Source organism: Myodes glareolus, chromosome 6 (genome assembly GCF_982192425.1).
Source record: "Myodes glareolus chromosome 6, mMyoGla1.1, whole genome shotgun sequence".
NCBI classification, from domain to species: domain Eukaryota; kingdom Metazoa; phylum Chordata; class Mammalia; order Rodentia; family Cricetidae; genus Myodes; species Myodes glareolus.
In genome coordinates this window covers 46,021,278-46,035,423 of record NC_142031.1, presented here as the reverse complement: position 1 = coordinate 46,035,423, position 14,146 = coordinate 46,021,278, and the positions used below count along the sequence as shown (strand labels likewise).

Here is a 14,146-nt window from a genome sequence, read left to right as displayed (position 1 = left end):
ATATACAAGAATCTATACCAATATAAATTGCCTAAAAATAATAGCTCACTAGTATTCACTGTATTACTCACTATTATTATTAGTATGAGTAAGCTCACACTAATCTATTATCCTGACCATTTGGGCATGTACTTTTATTCTATATATACCAATGTAAAATGTATGTTTTCCCTCTCTTTGCCTGTGGGATTCTGTTGCTTTTCCCTGTTCAAGCAGAGGACTATGGTATATGAATTTACTCCTAAATAAATAACCCATTATTATACTCAGTTCTGAGCTAGGGTGAGATTTCTTTTTAGAGTTTATCATCAGCTACCTGAAGTTAATGATGATATCTGTGCCTGGACTGACATCAAAGACCATGTCTGGGTCCATGGGCCTACTATAGCCTGGGTCTCTTTTGATGTCCCTGGACCATAATACCACCAAAGACCATATAGAAACCTGAGGTCTAGGTCAGTGGTCATGTTGATGTCTAAGGACTGTGCTACCACAAACGTAATGGTAATCAAGGGTGGTTATGCTTCTCCCCAGAACTGAGGATCATATCTGTGTCCAAGAACATATGGCAGCCAGGGTCTGAATTAATATCCATGGCTCCTGTTACTATTGAGGTCCTGGCAGAATTTCAGTGTCTGGTCAACCGTCTCAGACATTAGTGGTGCTTGAGGATCTTGATACTTCCAGAGTCATTCTGATCTATGTGGCCTGTGCTGCCAATGGGGCCACGCTGATGCCAAGATATTTCTGAGTCTGTCCATGTTCTTTCTACATGCTGTGTCTGTATGATCCCCATTGCTCATATTACCAGAAGGGATTGTAGGAACCAGGCGTGTTGAACAATTGCTGTACTGAACCTATCCACCAATCACCTGAATTGGAATAGCTGTCCTTGGCCCACCCTGGACACTGCAGCAGGAGTGATGATACCAGTCTTCACCACAGGTATAGGAGAGCTGACTATAATGACATGAGTGAGGATAGCTGGCTTCACTCCTTGCATGAGAGTGCATCCTCAGTTGCAAGGACTGACCTAGTCAGCTACTAATCAGACTCACATCCTGGTCCCACTCTTACATGTAACGTAAATTTGAGCTGCTGCAGAGCATTAAGGGATTGGTCCTGGAAAAGAATCACTGCAGAATCTACATCACTCAGGACAATCGCACAATTTTTGAGAGGAGTTTTGGTAAGGGTCTACTAATGATGGTCTCCTATAAGTCTTTAACCAAACCAATGAGTCATTACAGTGAACACTAGAGGGCGAAAGTTATTAAGCAAAAGATTATATGCAAGGCATGCCACAGCTCCCAATAATGTTGCAGACACAGAAATCATGGAGGAGTGAGGTGGCTTTTTGTGTATTTTTAAATATTTTTTCCTTGGGGGCATTTCATAGGTGAGAGGAGGATATGGAGAGACTACAAAGTGAATGTGATTGCATTATGCAAAAATCTCAAAGATTTCCAACAATTCAATGAAGAATTATGTCACTAAAAAATATTTTTTAGTAGAAAATTAAGCTTGGTGTTTCAGGACATAAATGTGTTCAGTAAAGGAAGCTCAGGCTCCTGTAAAAAGTTAGAGACCTTTCCCAGTACAATTCATCTCTCTGGGACAAGCTAAAATCTGTGAACACTTAACTTCTAGCAGTTGTGACACCGATGAAGATGAGAGAAGAGCTTTCAGCCTTCTGTTGAAACAGTGAAGGATAAGGTGAGATTACTGTAGACTCCAGGGCACAGAGTATAATGCTGACCTTTAGTCTTCCAAGAAACCACATTTCCTGGAAAATGGGCACTATCTCCCCCTTTCCATTATTGCAACCATTCACTCTAGCTCTACATCCTCTTTTTATACTAGATAAGTACTTGTAATTATATTGATCTCACTCATATGCTTCAGAATGTCCATACTATTTCAAGTTTATAACTCAATCACACCAGAGAAGTGATTTTGACATGTAATATTGAATTTCAAAGTTCTAGAAACTAATCTTGGATAACGATGTGAAGGTTCAGGGAGATCAATTACCCCCCCGCCCAAAAGCTAGTGTCTTCTCCTTAAATTCTGACCTTTTTGAAGAATGAAAATATCAGAAGGACTATTTATTAAGCAACAGAGGAAGAAGACAAAAGTCTCAAGGCTTCAAATATTTATTCAGTATGTATGAGACAGAGATTTTCAAGAAGTTGTTGGATTTATTTTTGGAAAACATCTATTCTTACTACCATACCATCAACACACATTTTCTTAAGTTATAAACCAGAAAAAAATTATTATTGAGTCCAATATAAGGGCCACTGGTGAGGAGAATTTGAATGTTTCTGGAATTCACTTCATATTTGTACATATAATTGCAAGACGTATGGTACAAATTCAGGTCTCAGAGTCCTAAAAAATACTGATGTGCTTGTTGTTTTAGGTTGGTAAGAAATATCATTCTCATCTTATCATACACTGAAGTGCTGAGTGAAGCTGCCTCCATGTACTGGGGCTATTATATGAAAAAACAGAACTATCTTCCAAGCCTCAATGATCAAAGAAAGACAGTGATAACACTGGTAGATATCATCAGAAAGAGAGTGAAGAGACAGAGAAACCAGAATTCCTACTAATTGATCAAAAATTGCTGTGTCTTTACTTCCCATGGGGAGGGTGTCTAATATCCTAAAGAAGCTACTTTAATCATAAGTGTTTATTCATATTCCTCACTTAAGACCAGATGTTGGAAGATCAGTAAGGTCAGACTCAGGCTGCAACACATTCTGGTCTTTCGCACGATGTTTCTAAAAGACCATCTGGATTCCTAGGCTCCAAGACAGGCATACTAAAGACTGAAAAGTTTCTACTTATTCTGATGACAAATAAAAATGTATGGCAAAGACAAAGACATAGATGTACAATTGTTATATTCAAATACTTGATTTACAAGGATGCACAAAATACTTCTGTTTGTTAATTTGTTTCCAGATTATATATTTGTATTCAGACTATGAGGCTGTCACCTAAATTAGTTCAATATTTCCAGTTACTGCTCAAGAGTGAAAGGAAAAGATACCATTTGCAATAATAGCAGAGTCATGTATTAATTAGTAATGTTTTATGTTATAGTATTCAAGACTATAATCACTAGTCAACCTTTTATAATGAGGTATTTTGGGAAATAGAAGCAAATGATAGGAAAGAAAAAATTGTTGAAGATCCCTAACTGAAAAAAATGATGAAACTTGTTTATTCTGAGACTATGAATGTACTTCCATTTTATAAGTGGTTGGAATTCCAAGTAATATATGTTATTGAGATGTAAGTGTGGTATGTGCATCTATTGTGTAATTCCTCTCTTTGTACCATAGTAAGCAAAAAATCTAATTATTAAAATCATTGAAATAGTCCTGATAAATTATTTCTAATTCAAGAAATTACTGCTGCAAACCTAGAAACACCTCACATGGGAAAATATAGTATTTTTTTTTTTTTTAGGCAACCAGAGGTATTTGAGTGAGTTAAAGATTTAATAGCCCCTTCTGTGTTCTATATTCTTTTACAGTACTAATTGGTTCCCAATGATTTGCCTGCACTCACTGTACAGCCTTGAGGACTTCCTCATATACAAGTGTACCCCTATGCACCTGTCATTGCAGTCAGGACACAGCATAGACATGAGGGCCCCGTTCAGCTCCTTGGTCTCCTGCTGATCTTGATTCTAGGTAAAATAGGAATATAAGGGGAACATCATTGTTATACTGTGATTAGCTTTGATTGATATTTGAAGATATTGCTTTCATAACATACTTAACTATGTGAGTATATATCTCTACTCTTAGGTGCCACGTGCAACATCCAGATTACACAATCTCCATCCTCCCTCTCTGCATCTCTGAGAGAAACAGTCACCATTACTTGCCAGGCCAGTCAGGGCATTAGCAATTATTTAAATTGGTACCCGGCAGAAACCAGGAAAAGCTCCAGAGCTCTTGATCTATGGTACATCCTACTTGGGAGATGGGGTCCCATCGAGGTTCAGTGGCAGTGGGTCTTGGACAGATTATTCTATCACCATCAGCAACCTGGAGTTTGAAAACATTGCTGTAGCATGAGGGTCTGGCTTGTTGGGGTTTCTGTCCTGCCCAGCTAACTCAGTCGGTAGAGCATGAGACTCTTAATCACAGGTCGTGTGTTCGAGCACCACGTTGGGCGCCACTCTGTAAAAGGAATGGAGGGCTGTGTCCCAGCTCCCGACTAGCTTTTCCTGAAATAATTACACAGAAACTGTATTCATTTAAACACTGCCTGGCCCATTAGTTCCCACTTCTTATTGGCTAGCTCTTACTTTTTGATTCAACCCATTTCTAATAATCTGTATATCACCACGAGGTCGTGGCTTACTGGGAGAGATTCAGCACGTCTGATGTGGTGGCTGTCTGCATGGCGTCTGCCTCACTGCCTTCTTCCTCCCAACATTCTGTTCTGTCTACTCCACCTATCTAAACTGTTGTCCTATCAAAAGCCAAGGCAGTTTCTTTATTAACCAATGAAAGTAACACATAGACAGTTAGCGCTTCTCCATCAGGAAGCTAAGCTGGTTTAGCATAAACAGTTCTGTGCTTTGGCCTCCAGGAGCAGGGGAAAACCTGGAATCCCAACAGATAATTGAATATGTATATATGGAACTAACGATACAAGAAGTTAATTATGTTGCAAATTAGTGATACACCAGAGTTCCTTATTAGGTTACATAAGAAATTTATTTTTTTTTCAAACCAGAAAAAAAAAGAATTGGTTTCAATGTATGTCTATATTGGGTAGGAAATGGAATATTTAGCATATGCTTCCCTATCACTATAGATCATCAAAGGAAGAGAGGACAGGAGCCCAAATAGGGCAGGAACTTGAAGGCAGGAGCTAAAATAGAAGATGTAGGAATACCCTAATCTTTATGGCTTACTCAGCCTGCTTTCTTTTAGAAACCAGGACCAGTCCAAGTGTGTCCTTACCTACAATAAGCTGAGCCCTCTACCATCAACAAGTAACTAAGAAAATTAGAGGATTGTATATGGAACTATCCTATGGAGGCATATTCTCAACTGAGGTTTTATCCTTTCAGATGACTTTAGCTTATGCCAAGTTGAGAAAAAATATCTACCCTGATGTGAATTAGAACTAGAACTGGAAGAGATATTTGATGTGGATCAGAACTATTTCTAGAATGCCTATGCTTCTAACAGGGAAAAGGTTGAATAAGAAAGACCATCAATAGCCATTCAAGAGTGTAGGACATGCTGATTTGAGAATTAATGTTTTTTTCTTATTTTATTTTTTCCAATTTTTTTACTTTTTATTAAAAATTTCCACCTCCTCCCATTTCCCTCCCCCTCCCCCACCCCCTTCCCATCCCTCCCCAGTCCAAAGAGTAATAAGGATTCCCTGCCCTGTGGGAAGTTCAAGGTCCTCCCCGCTTCATCCAGGTCTAGAAAGGTGAGCTTCCAGACTAGGATCCCACAAAGCCAGTCCATGCAGTAAAATCAAAACCCAATGCCATTGTCCTTGGTTTCTCAGTCAGCTCTTATTTTCAGCCACGTTCAGAGAGTCCGGTTTGATCACATGCTCCATCAGTCCCAGTCCAGTTGGCCTTGGTGAATTCCCATTAGATCAGCCCTGCCATCTCAGTGGGTGGGCGCACCCCTCACTGTCCTGACTTCCTTGCTCATGTTCTCCCTCCTTCTGCTCCTCATTTGGACCTTGGGAGCTCAGTCCAGTGCTCCAGTGTGGGTCTCTCACTATCTCCATTCACCGCCAGATGAAGGTTCTATGGTTATATGCAAGATATTCATCAGTGTGGCTATAGGATAGGGCCAGTTCAGGTGCCCTCTCCAAGAAAGAGACATGTCAGAGACTCCAAAAATTCAGAGAACAAGTATGATCCTTAAATTGACTGAGTGAAAAAGGGCCTTGAGAAATAGAGATCAAACATCATGTGAGAGTGACAATTGAGTCATGACACTCAATATTACGCACTTGCCTATTGATCATTAAACTCTATTTATCAAATGGTATTTTTGCATTTCATTATTTTAACATATAGCTATAAATGTATGAATATATACTGACCTCTCTCCATTGCCTTCTACTCATCTACTGTAAGTCAAAGTTGTATCTCTGGCCATTGCTTATACTGATGATTTATCACGTAAAACCCCAGAGAAAAGAAAAGAAAACACTTTGGCCACAACTTAAATTTCTTTCAGTTTGGGGGCTGGAGAGATGGCTCAGTGGTTAAGAACATTGCCTGCTCTTCCAAAGGTCCTGAGTTCAATTCCCACCAACCACATGGTGGCTCACAACTATCTGTAATGAGGTCTGGTCTTCAGGCATACATGCAGAAAGAATATTGTACACATAATAAATAAATAAATATTTTAAAAAATTTCTTTCAGTTTTCAAAGAGGTAAATCTTCAACTGTCCATTTTATAGTAAAAGATTGAAAGAAGCATATAATTTTTATCCATACAGAAAGAAAACAAAACAAAACTAACAAGATCAAACAAAACACTATATTTAAAGGACACTAGGCAAATTATATCCTGCTGTCTCTAGGATGAAATGCTTTTCTCAGCAGCATGTGTGTATCTCCTAGAACTTTTGGAGACACCCGATAGACTTCAGTTTTTTGTATTATTGAGCTGAGCACACACTGACACTGTGTATAGGCCTAATAGACTTTACTGATTTTCATGTTTCTGTAGCATATCACCTTTAATAGATGGATTCATAGCTGTCTGTCACAGTCCCAGCAGGAGTCAGCCCAAATCACAACACAGCATGGCCATGAAGGTTCCTGTTCAGGCCATAGCAATTTGGCTTTCAGGTAAGTTGCACAGGAATGAAAAAAAATTTAATCTCAGAGCAATCATCACTTCCCTTCTAATTCAGGAGATCCCTACTATAACATTGTTAAATGTATTGATTTTTGTTTGTTTTTCTGTCATGTACCAGATGTGAGATTCAAGTGACACACTCTACATCCTTCCTGTCAGTATCACTAGGAGACAAAGTGACCATCACTTGCCTGGTTAATCAGGGCATTAGCGATATCCTTAATTGGTACCAGGAGAAATCAGGAGAAGCTCCTACATTCTTGATTTATTAGGCAAATAGTTTGCAATCTGGTGTCCCATGAAGGTTTAGTTGCCATTATTCTGGGAAAACTTTCACTCTAACCATCAGTAGCATGGACCCTGAAGACTTTGGATCTTATTATTGTCTATAGCATCACAGAGCTCCTCACACAGTGATGCAAGTCATGACAAAAACCAACCACAGAAGGAAGACAATTTGGATTTTATGTTGTTCCAGGCACCCCCTTTTCATTTATGTGCTCAGAATGCTTGTATGATGTAGGAGAGTCTTCTATCTATCTGTTGCTTTCATTGATTAATTAAAAAGAAAAACTGCTTGGCCTAATAGGTCAGAACATAGGTAAGTGGGGAAGACAGAACTGAATTGTGGGAGAAAGAAACAGAAGCAGAGAGCTGCCCACCATGAAGCTGCCAGGTTAGACACGCTGAATCTTTCCCAGTAAGCCACAACCTCGTGGTGGGATACAGATTATTAGAAATGGGTTGAATAAATGTGTAAGAGGTAGCCAATAAGAGGTTGGTGGTAATGGGCGAGGTAGTGTTTAAAAGAATACAGTTTCCTTGTAATTATTTCTGGGGTAAGCTAGCCAGGATCCAGGCGGAAAGGCAGCCTGCTCCTTCCTTTTACACTTGTATTTCAAGAAACAGTTTTGCTTGAAAGTTCCCAGATATCTGCTTATTAATCCTTCTCTCTCTGGTTCTCTGCCAGCATTCTGTGTGCATCTACCACAAAGTGGCAATAAACTGAGTAACAATGTGGTCCTTGTGTAATACTGGGAGATGCATGGAGACTTTGCTAATGCTTCTATTTGCATGTGACATACCACAGGAGAGGTTCAATCTTTGCCTCATATGGTTTACCACAGATGCAGATAGATGATGAAAATCATCTTTGACTTCAGATTTATGGGAGAATTTTTATTGAGCAACTCTACAGAAAACAAGAGAAAGATAAAGACTAACAAGCAATATCCTTATAGAATTCCTCAAAGGCCTGTTTATGCATGGACATCTAATACCTAAAGACACCAGAACCCACCAACCTAGTGTCTGACCATTTGTTTTCTGTGTACATGATCACCAATAAGCAAAATTTTGCAACATTTTAGAATATAAAATCTACATCCAAAAATATGCAGAGCATTGCTTAATGACAACAGTGATGTACTGAAATATAAATTAAAAACTCCAACTTTATGACTGAGAGAAAAGGGAAGAGGGGAAGCACAGAGATGGTAGACTTAGAAATGTATTTAACTACAGGAGAAAAAAATTCTTCTTCCAGTTATGTTTCTGTTCGTGTGATGAAATATAGACTACCAAAACAAGTTTGGAGAGGCAAGATTTTATTTGGCTTATGTGTCCAGATGAGCTTACAGATCATCATTGAGGGAATTCAGGACAGGAACTCTATCAGGAACTTGGAAACAGCATTAGTGGTCCTGGAGGAATGCTGATTACTGGCTGTTCCTCATAGCTTGTTCAATTTTCTTTTTTATATATTCGAGGGCTATATGACCAGAGATGACACCGCTGCTAATGGACACAGCCCTCCCACATTAATTGTCAATCAAGGAAATGTTTAACAGATTAGCCTGTATGATAATTAATTTTTATTTATGATATATAAATATGATTATGATTATATATTTATGATATTAATTTTTAATTAAATCTCAATCATTTGATTTTACCAATAAAAATAGACAAGCCAGATAAAACATTTCACAGACTTGCCCATTTATTGATTTTAATGAAATTTAAATCATTTGATTGTTACCAATACTCAGGAGTAAGATGCTGGGATGAAATCCTGACAGGAGAGAGAGAGGAAGAGAAAGCATTTAGTTGTTTTTTCCCCAGCTGTCATCCCTGAAAAGCTTTCTCCTAAGCCAGTTCAAACAAAACTCCTCCATCTGAGAGGTTGTCCCTCCAAATTATTTGCTTCACATTTCTCTCTCTCTATTTCTCCTTCTCTCCCACTTTTTCTGTCTTCCTGAGTCTCCCTTACACGCTATTTTCTTTTGGTCAACCGATTGCTTACAAAGAATCTTCTCTATTAAAGCTAGATTGTTGCACTAATATATATGTAGAGAGATATAAAATTACAAGGTAGTTGAACATAAGCCCATTTTTCAAAATAGTAAACGTAGGTAGGTCCATTGTCCTATGAACTTCTTAGTTGTTGGTAATTGAGCAATTTTCACCTCTAGGCATGTGTTTCTTCTTGTGTCAAGTGACATAATCTTAATTTTAAACAGTAATTTCACTTATGTCACTCTTGGACAGATGGTAAAATCTTACATCCAAGGTCATTACTGTAGTTTACAATTGGGTAAGAATTTTGTAGACTTTTGTCCCCTCAGTAGCTCACATAACAACTCTCACTATGATAAAAACTATCAATCAGGCCTCCCTAGCTCTTTGGTCAAGATTGACTTGATTTTTCCACAACAGTTCACAAATGTGTACAGTGCATTTAGAAATAACATGTCAACATAAAATTCGGGGGGGAAATTGTCTTGATTTACCTACTACAATTGTGATAATCATCATGACAAGTAACTACTTCTATAAGAAAGGATGGATGTATCTGAATTTATTGTTCTAGAGAGTCAAAATCCATGATGCTGGAGAGAAGCCACGGTAGCTGAAATATCACCTGAATGCTCACATCTTGAATTATAAGCAGGAAATAAAAAACAAATTAGGAATGGTGCAAAGCTTTGAAAGAGGCAGTTTTCTGAGTTCAGGACCAGCCTTGTCTACAGAGTGAATTCCAGAACAATCAGTTCCCCACAGGGAAATCTTTTCATGAAAATCCAAACCAAAGACAGACAGACAGTCTGATATAAACATACAGAAAATGACAAGAAGGAATGGAAAATGGAGCATGGAGAATATACAGGAAAGAATGAACTCAAGGGCAATATGTTCATGCATGAAATTTCAACAAAATATCTCAATGTTGTTTTATCTCTCTTAGTTGAAAATTTCATACAATCTCCTATTCTTTAAACCTGGGTGTTCTTCCAGAGTCAGATTTACTGTCTTATAGAATGACTGTTCCTCTGATTTGTAGATAATATGCCTGAATTATTGTTCTGGGTGCATTAAGTATCAGAATCATTGTAATCTTAAGTCCTTAATTTAATGAATAAAATCCCTCAAATAGTGTGTGTGTGTGTGTGTGTGTGTGTGTCTGTGTGTGTGTGTGTGTGTGTGTGTGTGTATGATGATACACAAGCTTTTCTGCCTCTTAATATTTTTGGAAACTGATACATACATGCAGAAAATTAGGCTAGTATCTAATTCAGATTAATGTCTCCAGTTACTGATAAAGAGTGGAAAGTGAAAATATTATTTGTAATATATAAGAGAACCACATATTTGAGCATTAATGTTTTGTGATACCGTGTTTAAATCTGCCATCACCTCTAAATGATTTCTAATGAGGAATTGTGGGAAATAGAAGCAAATAGTAGAAAGAGAGAAAATGGTGGATTCCAAAGTGAGGAAAATATATAACCCATTTAATCTGTGAGTGTGAAAGCACCTTCATTTTCATAAGGGGTTGGAAATCCAAAGTGACACATGTTGTTGGAATCAGGGTGTTTTATGTGCACCAACTATACATTCCTTTCTTTGTACTGTAGTAGTAGTAACATTGTTAAAACTGTATAATATTATTTTTTTCATTATTAAAATGGTCCTGATAAATTATCCTTTTAATTTAAAGGAATAACCACTCCAAACTCACAAACACTTCACAAGGAAAACACATCATTTTTAATCAATCACAATTATTTGTGTGAGTTAAAGATTTAGCAATCCTGTCTCTGCTGTGTAATCTTTCGTGGCAGGAAATTTGTATGTATTATCCCCAATATATCTTTGAAATTTATTTTTCAAAATAGAGATTATTTACATTAGCAATATTGTGTATATTTTTAAAATTTGAAAAGGAAGTGTAGTCTTTGGAGGCATGTATGTGGTCTGACCTTGGACATCTGAGGCTGTGGGCTTTGCCAAGTTGTTGAGTTGAATAAACCTTGCAGCTGTGCTCAGCCCTAACTGGTTCCCAATGATTTGCATGCACTCAATGCACAGTCTTGAGGACTTCTTCATATACTAGTCACATTCTGTACACTTGTCATTGCAATCAGGACTCAGCACAGACATGAGGGCTCCTGCTATGATCATTGGGCTCCTTCTGCTTTGGCATCCAGGTGAAAGAAATCTAAAATGGGAAATTCTCTGTTACTCTGCAATTATTGTTGATTGACATTTGTGGCCAATCCTTCCATATCATGCTTAATTATGTGAATATTTATTATGCCTCCACTATAGGTGCCAGATGTGACATTCAGATGACCCAGTCTCCATCCTCGTTGTCTGTATCTCTGGGAGACAGAGCCACCATCACTTGCCGAGCAAGTCAGGGAATTAGTGGTTGGTTAGCATGGTATCAGCAGAAACCAGGGAAAGCTCCTAAGCTCCTGATCCACAAGGCATCCAGCTTGGCAGATGGGATCCCATCAAGGTTCAGTGGCAGTGGGTCTGGGTCAGATTATTCTCTTACCATCAGCAGCCTGGAGTCTGAAGATATTGCAACTTATTACTGTCTACAGTATGATAAGTTTCCTCCCACAGTGATACAATTCTTAACATAAACCTCCATGGAAGCAGAAGTGAGAGATTGGGTTTCCTCAGCTGCTCCTCCTCATGAGACACTTACTGAAACTGTTTCTCAGATGTCACAGTATTTTAAGAAAAGCTTACAGGGTGTTATTTATTTTTATAGAAGTGGCCAAACAGTACTCTCTGTAGCCTAAACATCCTCCTTTGTCACCTCCAGCAGTACAGAATATCAATACCATTTCTGCTTTAACAAAGGTCACATTCAATCCTTGCAAGGAGTTTGAGTTTTAGCACCATTGTAGACTCATATAGAACAGTCAAAACTAATGCAGACTTTCCAGCACACATTATTTAAATATAGAAAATTAGTTCCTAAGTGCAGTATTTAAAGGGCAGAGAAATATTATTGAGAGTAGTTGGCAGCAGAAAGCATTCCTGGATTTCTCACAGCAGGTAGGGCACAGGTGTCAGAGAATGAGGAGGCTGTCTATCTGTAATCCTCTGTTGTGTCTTAAAATTCCAGCAGTGGGAGTTGATGCTATCTGTTGTCTGCAGAGATTCACAGAGAATTCTAATGGCTCCTATGTCCTCTGGTCTACCTACAAAAACTGAATAATGTTGAACCACACTCCTATGACTTTTAATATCATTGTAGGAAAGAGAAAATAGATTTTTCTATATGAAATCATAAAAGTCAGAAAGGTTGAACATGCTTCTAAAATTGGTATTAATGAAGAATTGATATATCAATACATAGTTTAGAAAAAACACAAAAACAGTGATCTATACTCTATTCATTTTAGGGGGGTAAAATATATTTCAAAAAAAATGTCTTTTTGATGTCCCATTCATCTACACACTTATCTACATATTTACAGTACCCTAAACTTAGTTACTAGAGTTTTATACAAAAGAGAACAATCAAGTCAGAAGATATGATACCACTGCTTTAGGGTCAGATTTTCTTAGTTCTTCTGTCTGATTTCCACATTAATTGTAGACTGAGTAATTTAAGTTTAGAAACCGCCCTATAAATATTAGTTGTATTATGTTGATTTTTTTACGCCAGTAGGGAAAAAAATATGCTTTGAAAACTGGTTTGTTGAGCTGGAACTCAGTTTATTACCTTGAGCCTCAGCTTATATAGGTTAAGTGACATTGTGTGATGTGGGAGTACCTCCAGCCAAGCCCTGTCTCCAGCAGGAAGGCTGACTAAATAGATATTGTTATCTCATCCTCACTTGGTAGCCTTGAGACTATCCTTCAAACTCGATCCAGGCTTTTCTATGTTCTACTGGCCTTGAGGTACAGGCCCTGACATAATTTTGGCACAACATGTCCCTTTTATATGTTTTATATCACACCCTCTACCCTAGACATCAAGCCAGAATAGCCCACCAACAACAGAGTATGGGTCAGGGCCACCCTCATGCATGGAGTTTATGCCTGGATAACTTCAAATTGAGATTTCATCCGTGGAGTGAGATGTATCAAGCCTATTATACTGTACTTGAAGGGCCATGAGTTGTTCTTATTGTATCTGACTTTGGAATGCTTGTTTCAGCCTTTGGAAAATGCATAGACCAAAACGACAGACCAATAAACAAATAGCAAGCAGCCAATTAGGGAATAGATGAGTGTGGTAAGCCTTGAAGACCAATTAAACTAGGTCCCATTGGGGTCCTTGACTTAAACAAATCAATATCTTTTCTTAACTCTTCTAGGGTTTTTGTAACTATCCTGGAATTGTCTGAATAGAAGCACCATTTTCCCCAAGTGCCCTGGAAGTTCTTCCCTGTTTCATAAACAGCAAGTCCAAGCCTTTCCTATTTTACCAGGTAACCCTTGCTAAGGAACCCAAAGCCTTTTGTAAATATTGAAATGTAATCTCTGTCTTTTCTAAGGTCACTGTCAATAGTGAGTGAATTATTTTCATTTCTTGTAAAATCATTAGGGACAAGAAGCCCAGGGCAGTCCTGGTCACTCCTAGTCCCATCAATGTTACTATGGTCAAGGCTGTTCAAGGCTCTCTCTTATGCCTTTGGGCCAGGAATTTTTCTTGCATGTGGTAAAGCAAATGAGGGAAAATTAATGCAAGCAGCAAGTATCATTATGCTGAATGATCAGTGGGTCAGATAGGCAGAGAGTAACCCCCATCTCTTGGCAGATCCAAAAATATCTTTGGGCAACCTCCATGAAGCTATAGATATAGATCCATTAGCCACATGACAAATGAGGTTAAGAAGGGAGTGTGTTTAACATCTGCCATAGGGGGATAGTCAGTAATGTCATCTCCCTCATTTTGGGGTTTTCTCATCTACAAATATCAGCTTTATCTAGTATCTCATAAGATCCGTTTATTCCA

At 38.2% G+C, this 14,146-nt stretch overlaps 1 pseudogene; it reads left to right on the top strand.

Annotated features, from left to right (window-relative positions):
- Positions 1–6,823: 6,823 nt before the first annotated feature.
- LOC148121791 (immunoglobulin kappa variable 1-12 pseudogene) lies at positions 6,824–11,813 on the top strand (annotated as a pseudogene).
- The last annotated feature ends 2,333 nt before the right edge of the window (positions 11,814–14,146 follow it).